Source organism: Streptopelia decaocto, assembly GCF_964273445.1.
Source record: "Streptopelia decaocto genome assembly, chromosome: 5".
Lineage (NCBI taxonomy): Eukaryota > Metazoa > Chordata > Aves > Columbiformes > Columbidae > Streptopelia > Streptopelia decaocto.
The window spans coordinates 44,389,843-44,405,343 of record NC_138659.1 but is presented as its reverse complement, the minus strand read 5'-3'; the positions used below and the strand labels follow the sequence as shown (position 1 = coordinate 44,405,343).

Below are 15,501 nucleotides of genomic sequence, written 5' to 3'. Positions count from 1 at the left end.
TTTGCCAAGCAAGAGCAAACCCAGCTGAGCAGTAGAGTTCTAGAATTATTAAAGATGGAGCTGCCCCAGAAGAAAGACCATCTGTTGCTAGTCAGCTGTCCTAAAAAATATACCTGAATTTACCCTGCAACCCCAGCTGAAGACATGGCCAATGCAAGGCAACCCTCTATCTCCAGTCCAGTCAGACCTGAAGACAAACAGCAGCTCCGGTGGAGTTCAGCGTGTTCTGTCCCCTCAAAGGGCTTTTCCTGAGGCCCTCCTTGTCTGTCTCCCGCTCAATGAATGCTCTCTTTGTTCCCGCCAAGTTGACAAATGCCAGCTACAGAATAAGGATGACATTTCTGCTGTGGTATTAGGGCTTAGGAAGGGGATTATTTTGGTCAGTGCTGGCCGGGAGGCAGCGCACAAGGGCGGCTGCGTGACGCTGTTCTTTGTGCCGCGACAAGGAGGCCCTTGAAGGACGCGGCCAAGACCGAACACAAGACCTATGTGTGGGGACACGTGCGTGCACACCCGAGGCAGCGTCCCCAGCCAAGTCCCCGGTCCTGTGGCACACCTGTGTCAGCTTCCTCCCGAGCCCTCCCCGCGATGCCCCCACGCACAAAGCGGCAGCTGCGCCGGGGACAAGGAGCCAGCCACCCTGGGGAGCCAGGAAACTGGGACCTACTGCCTCTTTTGTCGCCTTTTAAAAATCGAGGGTTTGTGTTGAGCCTGCGGAGGATAATGAGCCTCTCACCAGGCACACACTGAACTGCACATCCCCCTGAAGCGCTGAGCGGATAAAGTTAACTGGTCCTTGGAAGGACTGAAAAAAAATAAAACAAGGGGCTAGAAGGCATTTGCTGCTGTGCCAGCCTCCGCACAAGAGTCTGAATCCGTGGCTTACCAGAACAGCACAGCCTTGATGGTACTCCTTGATTTGGGAAAATAACACCTTTAGACTCAGAGACCTTGTAGTAAGTCAGATGTAATATACTGGTTTCTGTTCGTCTTATATTTTATCATTCCCTATAGATTTTTTTCATTTTTTTTCTTAAATCAGTAACACTACTGAAATGTTCCCATGCAACAAAGAGGAGTACCTTAATATGAAAACCAAAATCAAGGACTCCTGATAATTTTTCTCAGTACTTTGGAATTTTTCCTTCCACTCCAAGATCAAGGCAAATTCACTCCTACTGCACCTCTGCAAGCAGAGCAGGCATCCTTAGCCAACCATCTCTCCAGAGAAAGACTATCAGGGTGAAACAGGAGAGGAAAGAGAGCAGCAAAAGGGATAAAAAACTGCACACCTCCCTTACCCAAATCTTCATCGCACCTCTCCAGTAATCATCTGCAGCAAACACTATGGCAAGCATTTCGTACCAGATGCTTCTTGAACAATACCCTTTCAGAAATGAATAGTTTCTTAGCCTTGAGCAAACAGAGAGACAGCATCCAGTGAAGACATTTTGCAGCGGCCTGCTCACTGTCTGTGTCAGGAAGGCTGCCTTAGACTTTATAAAAGTTGAAGATGGCCTTGGTCATAAACGTTCCCATGAAAAGTGCTGAACACAGCGCAAAGGCTTGTCAGGCCTTTTGTGCCCTACAGCCCCTTGGTAGATCCTCCACTCTCATGAGGTTTCTATTAGAACAAGTATTCATCCTTTCTATTGTTTGATAATGAGCTTTTCACTTTACTTGCCTGTGGGTATTGAAACTCTCTGCTAGGACAAAAGTGGAATCAGATATTTTGAGCAGAGCGATGGGTGTAATCTCTAAAATAGAACTAGCCTCTTTGGAGAAAAATGCTACTAGAATATGTACAGTAGCTGAACACCACAGCTGTGCTTCACATGTGCTTTCTGGTGCAGCATTTCTTCACTAGTAAAAAACATACCTAGTTTGTTGGTGGGGTTTGGTGTTGGCTTCATTTTTTTCTTGAAGAAAATTTCTCCCTTTGGGGAGAAAGATTATTTATTCCGTAAGGCTCATTCATCTCCCAGTCCGTCTCCTGGTGTTGCTTAGGGTCAGTATATGTCAAGGAATATGGAACTACTAGTTGGTCTCTGACTACTTCCTGATTTTGGATCAGCTGCCAGCAACAGATCTGAGGTACTGCCAACATCATGTGCTCAGAGCAGTCCCGTGTGAGACTCCTGTGGTGACAGCTACTTCTCTGTACCCCGGCAGGAAAGCTGTGACTTTCAGGAAGTGAGATTTTTAGGTATCCATGATAAGGAAGTGCTGTGTGTGAGTGTCTTTGACAATAAAATGCTTAAATATAGGAAATGCTGTCTGGAGCCACTGTACAAACATATTGTGAAGGCTGCAAACAGTTGAATAGTTTGCTTTTTAAAGATGGAGTAGGCAAAGAGGTAATGAAAAAAAAACTGGAATAGAAATGTCATCTACTTGCATTAAAGGAAACTGTGATTACAACTTGCTTGTTTATACAGTTACCATTTTGTGTCGCTTTTCTGACTACATTCTGGTCAAAACAGAGTTTCCATTCAAAATTTTTAACAGCGATGATTATCTTAATCCCAAAGTTCCTGCTACACAGCTGTACAGAACAAGCCTAAAACATAGGTGTCCAAAAGAATCAATTTCTTACAGTACAGCCAGGCATCCTGATGAGTCAGATGTGTTTCCTATTTCAACACATAAGAGATTTTATTTTTCTCAAAAGCCACAGTTACAGACCAAGACATACAACATCCATGGCCTGATTCAACCTATGACCTTTCCACTTCCCAAAAGGTTTCTGAAAACAGTCCTTCTCCCGGCTTGTTTTGTGACATATTAGAAGAACTAAATAATTAGTAGTGAAGAGATAGAGTCAGTAAACTAACTTTTTAGCAGAATCTGAATCACTGAAAAGGCTATACATTTTATGCTGTATCTTTTCTGTGCTGTCATCTCCTACGTGCCACTTCTCTCCTTTCAGTCTAGCCAGAACACTGATGTGAGCAGCTCTCTTCACCCCATGCTTTAACTATGTCGTGCTCTCACCCTTCAGATGCCCATTAGCATTCTTACTCTGTACACTTTGATTGCAGTCCATCCTTCCTCACCATGAAGGCACTGCATATTTCTGCCTGTGATCAAGGAAGATATTGCAGAGGGAACCAGTTTGCCTCAGTTTCTTTTCATGAGAGTTTCAGCTAAATGTTCAAAGTTCTTGTAACACTACAAACATCAACCATGAATGTCACAGAATGGTTAGCAAAGTTTGGCAGCCACTGATGCTGTTTTGGTAGCATGACACAAGCGATTCCTTAGATGATTCAAGCTAGCTTTGCACATAGTGGAAAAAAAAACAGTGAAGAAGCACAGTGGAAAATGCAAATACAACTGCAGAAACAGGATGGACTGAGAAGGGCAAGGATGGAAGAGATCAGAGTTATGGATTCAAAATGTTCTATCACAAACCTCACACCAAAGGACAGTTGTCTTTGGGTCATCTAAAGTATAGGTGTATAGGCCAGTAAGTTTTCAATGTAAACCAATGGTTATGTTTAAAACAGTGAGACTTCTCTGAATCACTTCAATTAAGATGTTTAAAACCTGCTCTTTTCTAACAGAGAGACTTGAGCCTACAGTAGAAGAAAGGTCTAGCAAGGAGATCCTCCCAGGTACCTGTACAAGAGTCCAAAGCAAGTGAGCAAGCAAGGAGCTCTCAAGTGATGTCATACACATGAACTAAGTCAGGTAGCTGGGACTGGAGGGCTTTTGAGGTAGACTGACTTACACAAGAGTGTTCTGGGCAAAAGGGGTGAGTTTCCAGGACTTTATTCTGTGCATTATGCTCCTGTGTAATCTTGGCAGAAAATTTCTAGAGGAAAGAATGCTGAGACTAGATAAAAGAGTCCCTTTCACATTATTAAACATAACAAACATTTATGCAGTTTAGATATCAGCAGCTGAAATCATGTTTCATTTCTGGGCTATGCATAGCATGTCTTCTTCCAGGCTCAAAAAGAATGCTGCAATTTAAAGCAGGCTGATTGACTCAATCGGTGTTTTTGTGTGTCATCTTGGAGACAGCGCGGTGGGGGAGGGAAGGTGGAGGGAAGGAGGCTGAGGTGGAGAAAGGGAGGGTGGTTGCTCATCTGGTCTTTATTTCCTTTCCCTGTTTGTTAATAGTTCAAGCAAAGGGCCTATTCCAGCTAGAAGCAATGACACTCCTGCTGTGGTATTTCATCTTGGAGGAGGACCGGCCACAGCCCGCTCTGTGTGCTGGCATCCTGGGAGCTCCCACCACAGCGCTGCTTTGGGGAGGGGAGGCTGGAGGGGCTGCGAGCCGTCCTTGCCTCGTTTCTATTGCAGCGGAAATGTTTCTAAAGAGAGCCCATGCTTTATCTTTTGCCTAAAGAATTTCCTAGCTAGAAATCATTATAACAACTGTATATGTACTTGCCTTACCTTCTGCCATGTGGTTTTTGTTTACTTTTTTAATGATGTATCAGTGGACATGTCACAGGCAGTTAATGGAAAATGACATTTCTGACTGCTTTAGCCAACTGGGCTGTAGGGAAAACATAAAATGTATGAAAGAGAAAACATCTGTTAAGCAGAGCTTTTAAAAAATTTGTCTCAAAAGGTGAGGTCATGGTCACCAGTGGCAGGCCCGTAGCAGTCCATGTTCAAAGCCCTTATCTGAGAATTGTGTAACTCAGGATTCATGCATACTGCTCACTTTTGTCATAACAAACATTAATTATACTCCCAGAACACGAGGCATGCTAGAGCTGCCCATATCCCAGATGAATGAAGCACAGAGACATCAAGTAGCTTGTCCACAAACCCACAGAAAGGGGCTGTAGTCAAGCCAGAAATGGGCTTGCAGAGGCCCAGTCCAATGTCTTAACCATAAGACCACATTCTTCTCCTTGTGATGTGCACTCTTCTGGTGGATTTTTCTTATTGCAGTTATACCTATTCTTATGCAGTGCGCAGGATGTGCCATGAACCAGGTCTTGAACCCTTAAGGATTTAGTAGGTAGTTGAAAGAGTTACTGTCTCTTTCAGAGCAGAAGGAAGGAAGAAGACTCAGATCTTCTAGAAACATCCTTTCCCCTGAAACTCATCCTTACCGTCTTGACAATATTTCCTTTGCTTTCCAAGAGTTGTTTTGAAAAGATAAAACCTTTACAAGAGCAAAAGCATTTCTAATTCAAGCTAAAAGAAATCCATTGTTATGTTGATTCATACACATAGAAAAGCAACAAGAAAAGAATGTGTCAGTCCAGAGGGGGCAGCAAGCAAAATCGAATTAGAGTAAAACGAGCCATTTCCTGAGTGGTAACACTGCTAAAGTTGCATTTCTTGTTGCGCTGTGCAATTGCATTGAGTTAAAATATTCTCTGCTTTGCCACCTTCTCCTCCTCCCTACCACATAAATTCTCAACATCCCAGTGCAATACATTTGCGCCTTGCCCAGCCCGCAGGGAGCAAAGCACTCAGCCTTTGGCCACCATCAGAGCCCAGGACAGCGACTACTCAGGAAACTGCATAGGAACTTGATATGTTTCTTTAAAAATTGCTTTCTTAATTAAAGATAATAAAATATCTGTTGTATCAGGTTGACCTTGCTGTGGGCTACGAATTGTTAGAATAGAAGAAAAACAGTAATGTTTTGGGTTTATGCAGTTTCACTTGGAAACTAGGCAAAAAACTAATGTTAATTTTAAATATATGAGCGATGTCAAAGCTTCTACTTGAAAAAAATATGATTTATTGTAATTGCCTCATTAATGTAATCTGAGTCCTACAAACCACTCTGCCTCAGTGGAGAAATTATCTTAGCATAAAGCAGTGGTCTGTCCTGACGTCCCTGGACATCAGACTGTTTCTAATGAACGAGCAAGAGTAGCAGATTCCAAAGGTGAGGTTTCTTCTTAATGCCACTGAGGTATTAGAGTCCTTCCCAAAGTACTTTCAGCAAGTGTAGCCCAGCAGATACAGGGATTGGAGGAAAGCCACAGAAGGTCCAGATTTACAGAAGGAGAAGGCACCAAAAGATATGGATAGTCATACAGCAGCCACTCGAGCAGCAGAGGAAAGCATCTCACATCAGTGTCTGCAGTCCTCTTTATATTTAATACATGCCCTTTCTCTGCTCCTCTCTGTAAATTCACACCGAAGTTATATCAAGCTGCACCCAGTATAAGACTACACTGCATTAGTTCATAAAGTACTAAATATTTTGCAATTTGTCATGCCTGCAATTAAAGTTCCTATGCAGCTTTCGCAAACAGATCAAATAGTAGGGACAACACTACTACTCTGCATGTAGTTTGTTGCAGAAAAAGGTCTCAGCTAAAACATAAACCAAAAAGTAATGCAAGCTCTGTGCTCACCGCATAAATTGCAAAATTCCCTGATCCAGATCCTCTTTTGAAAATTTGCTTTCACCAAATAGTCTCACACTCAACCTAGTATGGACAGAGTCTTCTCATGCATTTTATTTACCTGGACACTTACTAAGGAAAGAAGTACCACCACATGATCTATTGGAGACCTGCAGCTGTATCTCAACAACATAATTCAGTCCAAATCTTCTCTTCAGGTAGAGACTTTGTATAGGCACAAGTAAAGAAGCAGAAGGCGACATCCCACATTCTGAATGGGGCGTCAAAAGCACCTGCCACTAACTTCAATTTGGAATAAAATTTCCTCCTTTGACACCTCACTGCTTTCCCATCTGTTTTGCCTCTGGAAGGGTCCCATGACCTATGGGTGAGGCAAGGGAGCTCCCAGAGATGCTCCGCTGCTTTTTCAAGGACAGAAGATCATCTTGTTTAGACTTATCAGGTCATCACTACAGCAGTGCCCTGGCTGTGCCACATTAGCTCTAGGAGAAATCTGAAACCCACATGAAGCCATCTGAGTTGGACCAATTAAACAGGTCCAAAAATATGAGTCGTGACCTCAGCTTGGACAAGTTAATGCCTGATTATAGCAAGGGTGTGACCCTCACTGCTCCAAAACTCTGATTCCAAGTACTGAAAAAAATGTCAACATATTTAATATCGAGTGCTACCAGAGGAGAAGGGGGAGGGAGAGAGGAGAAAGGTATTGCTATTGTATGTTTTCAAGCAACGAATGAAGAGAGACAAAAGAGTCCACACATCAGGAAACTATTAAAATGAATACATTCCTAGTTTCTTCATAATTAATTCAGCATGGCCAATTTTGTATCAGAGAAGGGGAAAGAACTATTTCAACCACTTCCTTTTATCTCAAGCTGTTTGAAATAATATGATCTTGTAACACTGAAAAGAAGTGCCTCACTGCATCCCAGCAGGCAAGTGTAATTTTAACTCTTCCACATGCCTAATTTGATATGCAAATCCCTATTTTCTGTATGACATACAGCACTTAAATTACACAGCAAAGACCCAGGTTCAGTTAGGAACTACCCATCACCACTTTCTAGACCCACCCCCTTTTTTACTTCATATTGCACTAAACAATACATGGAAAACAGTTTTTACTACCCAATTCAGTAAGAACATTTTTCAATATGCTTGCTTCATTTTATGAGTTAACATTTGGTTCACATTTTGACTGTTATCTTCACGTGCATAAGGACCAGAGACCTATTCTTTCCCCGTTCTTGACATTTTAGGTTCTGGGTTAGGCTGAGTTATGCAATACTTTCAAAAGAAGATTCATTAGGCAGCTATTTATATGCTCAAGTAATTCCATTGTTTTCAAGGTCCTACGGGAACAAACACATTAAAGCTGTGATTGGCTGCAAGTCAATAGTCAGTTTGGGAGCTCTTTCACAGTCATGCACAAGCAAAGAGTAGCACACACAGGTAAAATAAGTCCTTGAAGTACAGTCAACCAAGATAATTATTTGCATCTTTCCTTAATAGAAGATTTGGGTAGGGTTAGTTGAACTGTGCAGCTCTGAAAGTCTACCAAACACATTAAACACTTAATCATTGCCTGTTGCCCTATATATAACACATGATATAACTGAATATATAAGCATAGTGTTTGAAATTCTAAAACTTGGAAAATTCAATGTGAGCATTCAGAAAAAAAAAAATCTGTGGTTAGAATTGTGAATGCAAGTGGAATTTCACCTTCTATTAAGACTCCACTAACACGCTTCATCTAGAGAGAACATGTTTCTATGCAATACACTATGCACTCAAATTTTCTTCTGTGAAAAGGATTGACTGAAAGTTTTGCGAGTGTTACTTGCTTGGTATGTTATAATAGCTCTTATGAGATGGCGCAGATGAAGTTCCATTATGCTACATAATCTGTGTCACCGTACGTAGCCCAAAGTGATTATACAATGCCACAAGAACCACAGAAATGGCAGGGAACAGCAAAAGGACCTCTCCCTACTACAAATAAAGAGCTGAGGTACAGTCTGATTACACAACCTGACCAAGATCAGGCAGAAAAATCTGTCAGAGCTACATTCTCAGTCCAGGTGTTGGAGTCCAACACCAGTCCTGTCAACACATTACCATTCTTCCCAAATATTTTTCTGTTACACTCCTTAGTTGTGTCAATAACTGCACGTTTATGAAAACACCATACTATTATTTGATTAATACAGTTGTTTTCTCAGACTGTATGGTCCTGAGCTTTTACATGTTTTCTATTTTTATACTAGCTGTGGAGTGATGACTAAGATTCACCAAGAAGGAAACCCACACTATCAACTTCTCAGAACAGTCCATGTTTAGTAATTGAAACATCAGATAGTAACTAATATTTGGCAATTCTGCACATATTATGGTTCAAACTGACTTAACACAGAAATTAGTATTATGTATCTTTGGCCCAAGGGTGGTCCTAATGATCAGCTCAGCTAGGCATTTGATAGCAGAAAAAAAGCCTTTGTTCCAAAAAGCATGGCTAGGATTCTGAAAAATCTGCAAAACCAGATTTTGATTTAAATATTAGAATCTTTGCCAAGCCATCTTCTTGGATTTCTAGACTTTGATCAGCATGTCCATGACAACCATGCCTATTGCTTTAATCATCATCAGAAACCATGTGCATGCTATTAGTAACAAATACTGCCAAATCTTACTCTCGGTTTACCATTATGGAAATGAGATCAAAATCTTAGTCAACATATGATATGTTGACAACACTGAGCAACCAAGAGATACATACTCATATATTGAAATGACAAATATAGAATTGGTCTTCTGCCATTTCAAAATTTACCTATAAAGTTCATTGACACAGCTTAATTGATATATTTTTCAAAGAGTAATACTTGGAGAAATGAACATTTTTTTTAGCAGCGGAACTAGGGTATTTGTTCAAGCAAAATAAAAAGACTAATGTTATTTCGGATTGCATGATACACAAACTTGCATGTTTTGCTTAACACTGTGCATCTGGAGAGTCGTGTTCCACTCTGAACACCACCCTGCTAGAAGGACACTGACTGTGTGACCAAGAAAGTAGAGGACTCTGTTTATGCTCAGTAGAGGTACCTGCATGAAGATGAAACAAAAGGATAAATGTATCAACGAGCAAAATTCTGTACACATGTGGCTGTGAAATGATTGTCCACATAAGGTGATAGAATATGCCACTAGCAATAGCCCAGTACACAGTGACCCCTGGAGTGGAAGGAGACACACAGAGTACCTAAGCAGTCGTGCCTCCTTCTAGTTCTACATTTCTTTGGAGGGGCCAGGCAAGGCCGGGCATCAGCTCCAGTAACTCGTTGCCCCCTTTTCCCCTGCCCAACACACTGTCAGTGAGCAGGAAGGCTACAATACAAACAGTGCCCTGGAGAAGAGGTGCTGAGAAATCCTACCAACTTTACAAAATATCTGACTGTAACAGTTTCATTGTTTGGGACCTTAGTAAAAAACCACTTCCCACCTTGATCAGATTTTAAGAGTGGTATGAGTGTGATAGAAGGTTTCAGATGAGCAATAACAACTCATCAACTTTAACTGCAGTGAAAAACAAACTTATTTCTATGAATGTAGCAGTTCAAATTCCTGATGCTTCCAGTGGCGATAAAAGCCATACAGTAGACAACCCAGTCAGAGGCTGAAGTAGCTCTAGGGCTTGTCACAGGCAAGGACCCCAAGAAAATGCCAGCCCAATAAAATACCTACTGACCTCCTCTGTTAAGCTGCACAAACAAGTTTTCAAGTTTTCTTTATTTTTCAGTCATGTCTTGCTCAGATACAATTTTGTTTGCAGTAAATACTTAGTCTGGAACATCCAATAAATACATCTAGGAACTCTGTAATGTCTATAGTTCAATAAATCAAATTGAAGTTTTTATTTTAAGAGTAATGCTTCATGTAGAGTCTGCTTTCTGACAGCTATTGTCCTTATCCTTTAACTGACCCATATCAAGCAAGACTTCTCACCGTATCATCAATACACTAATTACACCAGAGACAAGAAGGCTGAAACAGAGCATTAATTTAATTTCTGTATCTCCTAGATGCTCTTCCTATATTGCATCTACTAATTAAAGATGTAGCAGCAGTTCTTTTAAGTACCTGAGAAGTCTCCAGTATCACACATCAGTAATATCATACAGCAGCAACATGGAGTACACACAGCAAGGAAAAATAGACCAGCTATCTTAGAATTCATTTCCTAAACATATAACTTCTGCATCTGTATATGTATTCTATCAATACTGAGATTTAAATAAATACAAAAGTCAGGAAGGACAAAGAAAAAAAAATGACTAATCTAAGGATTCCCTTTTATGTGCCATTTTGGCATCACTTTTGCTGAAGACTCCCATCGGTGTATGAGTGCATCCTTATTCTCTACACAGCACTGAGAAAGGTCAGAGGAATTCAATGAATTTCCCAACTCTCTACACCTTGCTGCAGAGTCAGAACTAGAGTGCCAGGACACCCAGTATGCTGAATCTGGCCCAATACTTTCTTGTTCATTTTCTAATTGAACATTTTGGGTATGGTTTATTGTCATCATTTCACCGTTCTCAAAACTATGCCTGTAGAGTAAGAAAAAATAAGAGGGCTAGGGTTTTTTATTCCATCTCCTAGTTGTGTTGACTTACAATTGAGAGTGCTGGAGGGCTCATATTTCAAAATACAACTCTGTCTGTCCCACTCCTGCAAACCACTTGGGATCTAATCAATGCATCAAGCTGTTGTTTGCTATTATTGCTTTTCTCCTTTATTTGATGAAGCATCCTTCTAAGCAGACCCTTACAGAGTTCTTCGAGGAAGGGGACCCACCTACCAGTGTCATGCTGACTTCGTCTTCCCCCTGTCCTCTACATCTTTCAGCTGTACAACACAAACTCGGGGGAAGATGAGGGGAAGAGAAGCATCAAATAAACTGTTTCTCTGCATCTCACTTTGAGGGACCTCGCTGCCTGTTGTTTTTTTTAACTAATCTAGTTTCAAGCAGGGCATGGGGGGGCGGAGAGTGTTTTGTTTTTTGCTGACTCTGCAAACTGATACTTTGAGAGAATTGTCTGGGGAAAGCAAAGAGTCCTTTATTATGTCCATCACTGCCAAGTGATTTGGCAGATTCCACCGTGAGATGCACAATATGATACGTTGTGAGAGAGCTTGGCTGGCCAGTTACCACAGAAAAGCTCAACTTCAACACTTTTAAAATCTTATTGAGGCCAATTTGTGGTTTTGGCTGAAGAAAGGAGGAGGATGAAAAATAGAGGCAGCTGAGTGTCAGTGAAAGATGGAATATCAATGTCATTTTCTCTGCTGTGCCACACAAAAGATACTGGCTTTGTATGTACATTGGATGTAGCTAAGGCAGGCACGTGCACTGGCTAGGTAAACCTGCGAAGATGATGTCACTTGTCTTAGCGCTTGTTTGGAAGATTGAGGTGATATATGGCTGTCTCATGAATCAGAGGGCAAGGTCCTTTCCTTTGGCTAACTGCTAGTGGACAGAGGGCCCAGCAAGGGCTTTTGTAGAATCTGTGCTGCTTCCCGAATCTGAGGCCAGAGGGAGTCCCCATCACCCTTGGCACTAACACCACCACTCTAGGACTGGCTTCAGGCTGTGCCCAAGGGCCACAAGGAAGGCAGGTCTTCTGGGCCACCACAGCTCCCACCCCAGGGGTGCCTTGAGGAAGGAAGGCTCCTCCTTCTGCAAACCCACAGCTGATTTCCAAAGTCAAAGCAGCACAAAGAATCTAGATCAGGACATTGAAACATACTTCAAGTAATGGCTAGTTTCTGGTCATTGTAGAAAACTGTTTGGTTTTGATCATCCCCAAAGACCTACCTTCCCTGGGTGCATTTAATAATCTTTGAGTTATTTGTTGGATAGCCAAACGGTAACATAGGAGGAAAAATAATGGGAGCTTTTGTTTTACCAAGTAAGACTGTCAAATCAACATTTAAAGTACAAAATTGTCAACTCCCAGACAAAAAGAGACATGAAAGTGTAAAAACCTTGTCCATGTTATGGTCTGTAAGCTAGTGTGAATGTTGTTTCAAACATAGTGAGACAGAGGTTCCACCAAGCTTTTGCAGCCAAGGATAGAAACTGGGCCAAAGACTACCTGAGCCTAAAGGCAACAGGACAACTTACGTTAGTGTGTAAAACCAAGATATTTTGCAACTTTTCCAGGTTAATTTGGAACATAAATAAATCCCTATCTCAGAAAGAGTAAGAAAAGATGATGCTCAGTGAGTTAATTGTAGGACCTAAGCACCAACCACGGTTTACTATTAAACACCCTTCAAATCGAGTCAGGGTGAGGAGGGAATAGGAGGCTAATGGCTTAAAAAGGTAAATCCTACATTTTATAAAATAAAGAGTCTTTAGGTCAATACCAAAAGACAAAATGTATCTTCTTGCTCTTTTTTGGCACTTAGTTAACAAAAACCTTTGGTGAAAACAGTTCCTGCCCTGCAGCTGGATGAGCACTGAGGCACCTCTGTCACAGAGCAACTGGGTGCTTAGGCTGGGCCCACGGCTTCTGCGCCAAGGAGCAGCCTGCTTCTTGGAAATGTTTATGCAATTCAGCTCTGCTGCTGCTGAAGCCACAGGCACACACACACACCAAAGAAAAAAAAGAAATCACGCAGCCTCAGACCTCTAAGGCCATTAGTGTATCTCACTCAGGTTTCGCCTTCCACCAAAAACTGTCAAATTTCTGTTTTGTTTGGACATGAAGGGTGGAGGGAGTTGGAGAGTTGCCTTCACTGCTGTCAGTGCTTCCTAATGATGTTTCTCACTAGAGAAAATGAGCTTGTTTGTTTGAGAATCCAAATTCCCTGTGGGGCACAGTTTGGGAAACTGAAGATATGGTGAGGAAAATAATATCTGTTAGGGCAAAGTATAAACATCCATAAAGCAGAATAGCGAAGCACCTACAGAGAATGTTGTAGCTTTGCCAGCAAACTAATTAAAGTCACTGACTGAGGAGGGAGCTGTGACAGCCAAAAAGTTAAAATAAAAATAAATCAGAAGTTTAGTCTAGCAATTATGACAGGAAATTACTGCCGGAGTCAAGGCTCCTACGTTCTTTTCCTGGTTCTGCTTCCGATTTACTGAGCAAGGTGAAGAAGCCAAGTTTTGAAAGTAGCTTCTAATTTGGAAAACCTCCGTTTCTGATGCCCAGCTCTACACACAGAGGACATCACTGACTATCATCCTCAGTAGCCTTCTGTGTGTTTCAGGGGGCAAAACATTTTGGGGCATTGGCACCTCTGGACTCAGCTACCTGACCTGGAGAAACCTGCAGTTACCAGCCCGCTCGGAGTGGCCGTCTCTGCAAGTGTCCCTTGTCTGCCAATTGTGGCTAGCACAACATACTGCTGTGGGAGTCTGGTGTTTAAATGCTCTTTATGGCTGGCATAACATATTGCAGTGGGAGTGTTATGTTTATATACTGTTTGTAAACATTTACAAGACTTCTCAGACACACTCAGTCTCCAAAGTCAGTGCTATTACTTTTGGAAATAACACATTCGGTGGCTTGCATGCTTTCTGAAAGGACTGCTTCTGAGGAGGGGCAATGGAGCTGCATTTCCAGGTCTGACTGCAGAGAGGGTTTAAGTAAAGTGTCACCAAGCCCGAGAATCAGAAATAACTTATGTTCAATAACATAGCCCCAGCTGAAGCTACAAATAAAGCAATCAGTGACACCTCAGGAGGAGGGGAAACATCTCTCAATCATGGGAGCTCTCTGTACACAGACTTCCTATTCAATTCCTAAATGAAGAGAGCATGTCGCTCCTTCTTACACTGACTTGAGTTCTGCTACAAATTTCTCAGATGCAGAGCCAAATTAAGTGTCCAGAATAAGGATGTCTCCATAAATTGACATTTTCCTGCCCTACATTCAATTACAATCTCCCATCCTTATCAAGGGACACCATGGATCAGAGGATTACACTCTGGGTGCCTGCCAGCACTCATCTACTCATGAAAGTCCAAGTGTTTCTCGTTACACCAATGAATTTTTTTTTTTTATTGCCTTCTAAGCAATACTTCCGTAAATATGCACGTCCTAGTGTCAGCTTCATCTTTGCTATGAGCCAGAATATTTACAGTGGCTTGTCAGATTGAGTGTCACAAAGCAAATTATTACAGATGTTTGCCTATTTGTAATGGACGTTGCTCCTGCATCTGACCTTTTAAAGAAGAGTATTGCTATGCTGAGAGAATGGTTTTTCCTGATGCTACAGAGAAAAAAAAAAGTCCAGAATAGGTTTGAGGTCCTCCTGCTCCTCTTCCACCTGCCAGCATGCAGTGGGAAGTGCACTCAATGTTCCGTTCCCACTTGCTCCCAAGTGCGACCCTGGAGGTAACACAGTGTACACCATCTCCATCAGCCATGGGAGTTCAAGTCCCAGAGCTCCTGCCAAGCTCAGGTCTTTCTGCCAACCACCTGCTTTTTCAACCCTGTTTTTACATAGAATGCAATTTGGACCTCTATACTGAGAAATTGTACAAGCTCCCAAAACAAAAACAAACACTTTCCCAGCATGATGGGTCATTTAACTTTTGTAAACTTCAGCTGGGAACCTTGGGAAAAAAACAAAGCCGCAGAGGCGTGACATATAAATAAATGACAAAGAATCCTTTGATAGGTGATCATACCATTCTGCCGCTATACAGGCAGAATATGTCCCTCTAGGCAACAATAAACAAAATACAGCAAACATATGGACAATATTTCAACACCTGCTTGAGACTCTGGGAAAATGGCTTCATCTTTACAGCTATCTTCAGGACAGCTGTATGCAATACTCACATCTTCACCTTCACTTCACGTATTATGCATTCTGCTATTGTTAAGTATGACACACAGTTTTAGTAAGTGTATTTAGAAAAAATAAAACCAGTATTTGCATAAGGTCATTGCCTATTCTATTAGCTTCCTTAAGTAAAAAAGCTTTCTTTAGGGAACATTTAACATTTAAACAGCACAACAGGCCATTATATTTGGCAATCTCTTCCTATGTCCTTCAAAATGTAGAAATTGTTGAAACATTGTTACCAAGAGCACAAAAAAACCCCAAACAAAATAAAGAA

At 41.6% G+C, this 15,501-nt stretch overlaps 1 protein-coding gene across 1 annotated transcript in view; it reads left to right on the top strand.

The window, feature by feature from the left end:
- Window positions 1-15,501, top strand: part of ZCCHC24 (zinc finger CCHC-type containing 24) — a 113,693-nt gene that overhangs the window by 83,597 nt on the left and 14,595 nt on the right. The window lies entirely within an intron of this gene.